The sequence below is a fragment of the Octopus bimaculoides genome, chromosome 27 (assembly GCF_046866305.1).
Source record: "Octopus bimaculoides isolate indiv1 chromosome 27, ASM4686630v1, whole genome shotgun sequence".
Classification (NCBI taxonomy): domain Eukaryota; kingdom Metazoa; phylum Mollusca; class Cephalopoda; order Octopoda; family Octopodidae; genus Octopus; species Octopus bimaculoides.
This window is the reverse complement of record NC_142954.1, coordinates 19,174,265-19,181,764: the sequence shown is the minus strand read 5'-3', so window position 1 is coordinate 19,181,764 and position 7,500 is coordinate 19,174,265. Positions and strand designations below refer to the sequence as shown.

At 41.6% G+C, this 7,500-nt stretch overlaps 1 protein-coding gene and 1 long non-coding RNA gene across 2 annotated transcripts in view; one reads left to right on the top strand and one right to left on the bottom strand.

Annotated features, from left to right (window-relative positions):
* The window catches only part of LOC149130889 (uncharacterized), a 38,292-nt gene extending 36,832 nt beyond the window's left edge, over window positions 1–1,460 (top strand). Inside the window, exon 2 of the long non-coding RNA XR_016238638.1 lies at window positions 1–1,460. This exon is cut by the window's left edge and continues 516 nt beyond it. This is a non-coding gene — a long non-coding RNA (uncharacterized LOC149130889).
* LOC106868985 (actin-related protein 2/3 complex subunit 2) overlaps window positions 1–7,500 on the bottom strand; it is a 48,218-nt gene that overhangs the window by 25,745 nt on the left and 14,973 nt on the right. The window lies entirely within an intron of this gene.

The window sequence follows — 7,500 nt, the reverse complement described above, 5'->3', positions numbered from 1 at the left end:
ATTTTCAAAATTAATTAGAACAAGGTTAGTGCATTTCAACAGAAGTACAGCAATGAAATGTTCAACTCTTTTGATACCAGCCTAAGATCACCCCTGGTTTTATGATACATTGCCTCATATTCAAAGTGATCGAAATGAAAACCTTCCATCGAAATTTCATGTTAATTTGTGTTTCAAACCGCAAATACTGACAAATATATTTTATGGTCTTCTTGATTATTTTCAAAATTAATTGAATTAAAGCCAGTGTATTTCAACAGAAATATGATAACAAAAGCTAAATTGGTAGGGGAAAATGTACGACAATGACTGATAATATTTTTAGTAAGTTTTGCAAGCAAGGGAGACAATTGAAGACATGTTTTGATGTAATGACTAACACATCAGGAAAACGAACTTCAGCATACTTTTTTATGGAAGTACAGTAATGGATGAATCAACAGCAACAGTTAACATCTGTTTTCCATGCTGGCATGGGTTAGACAGCTTGACAGGAACTGGCAAGGCCAGGGGCTGCACAGGTCCTAGATTCTGTTTTGGCGTGGTTTCTGTAACTTGATGCCCTTCCTAATGCCAATCGCTCCACAGAGTGTACTGGGTGATTTTTATGTGGCACTAGCACCCGCACCAATTTTTTTTTTTTTTATGTGGCACCGTGGTTTTCAGATCTCAATTTTGTTGTGGTGGGCAGGACTTCTCAAGTACAGCAATGCACCACATATCTCGGTCCTCTGTCATCCCCTTCAGCATTGAGATCAGCTTCCAATACTACATCTCATGTCTGTCAGTGCTTTGAAATTGGCCTTCAATACTTCGTCCCATGTTCAGCCTTCAGGAGGAATTTCAACCATGTTTCGTGGTCTGCTACCACAACAACTCCTTTATAGGATCCAGTTAGCTCAAGACATCATCAGGAGGAACCACGTCCGGTTTCGGCCCCTACTCCTCTACCATTTTGATGTGCCCCCCCCCCCCCACTTTCGGAGGTGTCTTCAGCTCTGGTGTTGGGTGCATGTCTTCTTTCTTCTATTCCCTGGCCTCTTCGATGCAGCATCAACGAGTGTCAGCGTCCGACTGACTGTCTTGTCAAATTCCCCTTTTTTATACCTGCTGCTAGGCTCCAGCAGGCTGCCCCAGCAAGTTGGGGGGCAGCCTGTTGTTATCAAGAGAAACCATACAAACATTGTGCATTACTTGGCAAAGGAGAGAGGATTCTTCAGAGAATAAGTAACTTAGTGTTGCCATCTGCACAAAAAACAATAACGATAGCAATGTAGACATCAATAAAAAAAAGCTAACTGGAAATAGTTATGTACAGAAGATAAAAATAATATCAGTGACTAATTAATATTATGCTAATTACTCAGCAAAAAATGAGTCCTGTCATATATTTTTTTTTATGAATGCATATCATTATTCCTTTGGCTTTTTCCTTTTATCATAAAATACTTTTAATCCTTTTATCGAATTATTTTTTGATTGCAGCAAAATTATTTGCCACTGCCACCCCACCCCCACATAATTGTATCCCCACCCCCTTATTGCATGCTAATATTTTCCCCTTATCACCCAATTATATTTTCACTCTTATCCTCTATCTTGTTTCAATCATTGGACTGTGGCCATGCTGGGGCACCACCTTGAAGAATTTTAGTTGAATGAATCAACCCCAGTATTGATTTTTTTTTTAAGGCCTGGTAATTATTCCATCAGTCTCTTTTGATGAACTGCTAAGTTATGAGGACGTAAACACAAGCTGTGGCTGGTGAGAGACAAATACATATACAAAGACGCACACACATATACGACAGGCTTCTTTCAGTTTCCATCTACCAAATACACTCATAAGGCTTTGGTTGGCCCGAGGCTATAGTAGAAGAAACTTGCACAAGGTGCCACATGGTGGGACTGAACCCCGAACCATGTGGTTGGGAAGCAAATTTCTTACCACACAGCCATGCCTGCTGCACCTATCTACAAAATTATATTTTCCCCATTCTTCACAAAATTATATTTTCCCTCACCACATTATTTACCCCACACAATTATATTTTCCCCTCTCATCACGTAATTACATTTTCCCTCACAAAACTATTTCACCCTGCTTATCCAGATAATCACATACCACCTCCCCATCAATTCCATCATGTAATTAGAATTCCAGTCCCCACCCCCACCCCACTCACAACACAACTGCAGAAAAAAAAAAGAAAAGAAAAAAAGCATAAATTTTTTTCGCTATCTATGCATAAAGAGCTTCTTTGAAGAGAATGCAAACTGCAATTAAGACTCACCTGAATAATGCCGCTATTTTTTGTTTTTCTGCCAGGTGAGAAAGCTGGCAGAGTCATTAGCACATCAAACAAAATGCTTTGTGGCATTTCTTCAGGTTTTATGTTTCTAGTTTAACCCTTCAGCATTTAAACCGGCCGTATCTGGCCCAAATATTCTACCTGTTTTATGTTTAAACTGGCCAGATCTGGCCTCTCCCACCTACTTTACAACGTAATGCTAAAAATATACAATCACCAGCCTGAAGCTTTGAGGTAATGCATAATTGATTGAAAATACTGTGGATGAATAAGCATTGTGTTTGACAGAATGATCTGAACACTAAAGGGTAAATTCTGCCAAGGTTGACTTAGCCTTTCATCCTTTTGCAGAAATAATTTGTTTCATCATCATCATCGTTTAACGTCCGCTTTCCATGCTAGCATGGGTTGGATGATTTGACTGAGGACTGGTGAACCAGATGGCTACACCAGGCTCCAATCTGATTTGGCAGAATTTCTACAGCTGGATGCCCTTCCTAATGCCAACCACTCCGAGAGTGTAGTGGGTGCTTTTACGTGCCACTGGCACGAAGGCCAGTCAGGCGGTACTGGCAATGGCCACACTCAAAATGGTGTATTTTACGTGCCACCTGCACAGGAGCCAGTCCAGCGGCACTGGCAACGATCTCACTCAAATGTTTTGTTCACGTGCCACCGGCACCAGTGCCAGTAAGGCGACGCTGGTAATGACCACGATCAAATGGTGCTATTTACGTGCCACTGGCATGGAAGCCTGACAGCTGCTCTGGCAATGATCACGCTTGGACGGTGCTCTTAGCGCTCCACTCGTACAGGTGCCATCACGATTTCGATTTCACTTGCCCCAACAAGTCTTCGCAAGCTGAGTTTAGTGTCCAATGAAGGAGAGGTTGGCATGGGTGCCAGTCGTCGAATTTGGTTCGATTTCACTTGCCTCAACAGGTCTTCGCAAGCAGAGGTTAGTGTCCAATGAAGGAGTTGGCATGGGTGCCAGTCGTCAAATTTGGTTCGATTTCAATTTCACTTGCCTCAACAGGTCTTCGCAAGCAGAGGTTAGTGTCCAATGAAGGAAAGGTACACATAAGTGAGCTGGCTACACCCCTGGTAGAGGCCTCACATTATGGTCTATCAAATGTGTGTGCAATAAACTAGTGCACTCCCTCCATCAAATCGATGTTGCCTGAACAGGCACATGATATACCATACATGAGGTGTTGAAGTGATTGCAATGTAAGGTGAAGTGTTTTGCCCGGAATACTGTGAAATGAGATTAAACCAGAGACTTCATCACTGTAAAGTGAGCTTAACCACATAGCCAAGCTTGTTCCTATGGTTAAACACACACATACACAATACAGAAGTGTTTAATGTATTGCATTATGACTGATCTAATCTTGTACATGAAATTCAGTCTTTACATAGTTGTAATCGTAGTCATCATCTACGTTTTCTTTTCTTCATGCTGGCTGAGTTACATCAAGAAATTAGGTAGAACATAACGAGGCAGATTATCTATGGATGGATGCTCTTCCTGTCACCAATCCTGACCTGTTTCTCAAGTATGATATTCTTTTATTGTTTTACTTGTTCCAGTCATCTGAATCCAGCCATGTTGGAGCATCGCTTTGAAGGATTTAGTCAAAGAAATCAAGCCTAGTACTTATTCTATTAGTCACTTTTGCTGAACCGCAAAGTTACGGGGGACATAAACACACCAACATTGGTTGTCAAATGGTGGTGGGTGACAAACACAGACACAAAGGCACACATACACACAGATATATATATATATGACGGGCTTCTTTCAGTTTCTTTCTTCCAAATCCACTCACAAGGATTTGCGGGGCCTGAGGTTATAGTAAAAACTTGCCCAAGGTGCCATGCAGTGGGACTGAACCCAGAACCATGTGGCTGGGAAGCAAGTGTCTTACTACAAGCCATGCCTGCGCCTATATACCGTAATTTATTTATCTATTTTTTCTTTCATTTCACTGGTCCTCACACGACCGAGACTTTTGTTCATTATACAGAAAGAAAAACAAATGATGTCTCCGTCTTTTTGCTTGGATCATATTGGGTTCAAATTTTGGTACAAGGCCAGCAACTTTGAAGGAGGGGCTAAGTCGGTTACATCGACCCCCCCCCCCCCCGATCAACTAGTCCTTATTTTATCAACCCTGAAAGGATGAAAGGTATCATTGACCTTGGTGGGACTTAAAATCAGAATTAAGACAGGCAAAATGGTTAGCGACATTTTGTTCATCTTTACTAAGCATTTGCCCAGCATGCTAACGATTCTTATTTCTTTATTGCTCACAAGGGGGTTTAACATAGAGGGGACAAACAAGGACAGACAAAGAGATTAAGTCGATTACATGGACCCCAGTGCGCAACTGGTACTTAATTTATCGATCTTGGCGGAATTTGAACTCAGACAAAGGGATTAAGTCAATTACATCGACGCCAGTGCGCAACTGGTACTTAATTTATCGACCTCGAAAGGATGAATGGCAAAGTCGACGTCGGCAGAATTTGAACTCAGAACGTAAAGACAGCTAAACATTTTGCCCGGCGTGCTAACGTTTCTTATTTCTTTATTGCCCAGAAGGGGCTAAACATAGAGGGGACAAACAAGGACAGACAAAGAGATTAATTCGATTACATCGAGCCCAGTGAGTAACTGGTACTTAATTTATCAACCCCAAAAGGATGAAAGGCAAAGTCGACCTCGGCGGAATTTGAACTCAGAACATAACGGCAAACGAAATACCGCTAAGCATTTTGCCCGGCATGCTAACCAATTCTACCATCCTGACACCTTTATACAGGCATTAAATAATCCTTTCTACTAAAGGCACTAGGCCTGAAATTGTGGGGGAAGGGGCTAGTTGATTACATCAACCCCAGTGCATAACTGGTACTTATTTCATCGACCCCGAAAGGATGAAAGGCAAAGTCAACCTTGGCGGAATTTGAACACAGAACATACAGATAGACAAAATGCTGCTAAGCATTTTCGCCTGGCGTGCTAACAATTCAGCCAGCTCGTGTGTGTGTGTGTGTGTGTGTGTGTTACACATATTTAAATTTCTGGGGGATTTTCTTGTGTGTTTTTTTTTGAGGGGTAATGTTAGAATTTCTCAATTCTTTGCACTCCATATTATGTATGACTAATGGCTTACTGAAGACAAAGACACATGTGATCCATGTGGTGAGAGAATCACATGTGGGCATGGGAACGCTTTTGAGGGTGACAGTCTGTGTGTGTGTGTGAGAGCGAGTGATGGGGTATGACAGCATGTGAGAGAGAGAGAGAAAGTGTGGGTGTGAGAGAGTGTGTGTGTGTGTGAGAGAGACAGAGAGTGTGGGTGTGAGAGTGTGTGTGTGCATGTGAGAGTATGCGTGCATGTGAGAGAGTATGTGTGAATGTGAGAGAGTGTGTGCGTGTGAGAGAGTGTGTGTGTGTATGTGAGAGTGTTTGTGTGTATGTGAGAGTGTTTGTGTGTATGTGAGAGTGTTTGTGTGTATGTGAGAGAGTGTGTCTGTGTGTGTGAGAGAGAGTGTGTCTGTGTGAGTGAGAGAGTGTGTGTGTGTATGCAAGAATGTGTGTGAGAGACAGAGTGTGTGTGTGAGAGAGAGAGAGAGAGAGAAAGAGACTGTGAGCATGTGTAAGCTCTAGAATTCTTAGCAATCTACTCTTGTGGTTTTCCCATCTGCTTATAATTTGTGAGGAGGAAGGGAATGGTACATGCTCACACACACACACACACACACACACACACACACACACACATTCTTTTTACAATACAATGTACAGAAAGTACTCAATGTACTTCTAGCATATCATTACATGCCTCCATGTATCTATGCTTTATATATATATATATATATATATATATATATACATACATACGAGGGGTGCTGAAAAGTTCCTGGCTTTGGATAAAAGAAAATACAGAAGGATCAGTTGATCGTGATTTTATTTAATATGTCCCCCTCCAACCCACACACTTATTGCAGCAGTCCTTTGAATTTTCTAAGCCCTGTAAAAGAACACGAAAGGTTGGGCCTCCAACCAGGCCTTTGACAATACCCTAAAAGCCAGAAACTTTCCAGCACCTTGTCATATATATGTATATATAATATTTATTCTACATTATATCGTACGGCTCCATGAAACCCCCACGAACTAGCGGTCATCGACTGATGACGAGCAAAGACTCAGAAACTAGTCTCTGGGTGGAGGTGCTTGTCCCCCCCCCCCTTGTAAACATAAGGACACAGGAAATGTGTCAAGGCCGACAGGAAGCGGTGCTGCTTCCTAGAGCTAAATAGCAGTAGTATTATTCCCTTCATGGAACTGTCACATTAAGTTGACAGCATACAACTACTATATATATATATATATATATATATATATATATATATATATATATATTGTCTTGGTTTACGTTTGCCACCTTGGAATCCTCTGTTTAGCTGGTTGATCCACTACTCAGGAAGAGACTATTCTAGAGTACGTCCTGCCTTATCTTCGAAACGTCTAGTTAGAATAGAGGCAGCTGATGAATAATTCCAAGTGGCTTTCTGTTTTCCTATGTGTTCGTTCCGTTGTCTGTAGTTCATTGTTCTAACGTCCTGTACCCTGATATGCATCTATATACACATGTAGATGAAAGTATATACATATATGTGTGTATACATGCATATATATATATTTTTGTATTATATATATATCCTTTTTTCTGTTATTTGTTTCAGTTATTGACTGCAGCCATGCTGGAGCACAACCTTTAGTCAAATAAATCAACCTCAGGACTTATTTTTTGTAAGCCTGGTATATATTCTATCGGTGTCTTTTGCCAAACTGCTAAGTTACGGGGACATAAACACACCAAGATCAGTTGTCAAGCGATAGTAGGAGGACAAACACAGACACAGACACACACACATATATGACAGGCTTCTTTCAGTTTCCGTCTACCAAATCCACTCACAAGGCTTTGATCGGCCCGAGGCTATAGTAGAAGATACTTGCCCAAGGTGCCACGCAGTGGGACTGAACCTGGAACCATTCATCCAGGCACAAGAACCATACAAAGGCAGACACTGGAGCACTATGCAGTCCTTGGGCCCTTCAGATCCTGTCAAACCATCCAACCCATGCCAGCATGAAACATGGATGCTA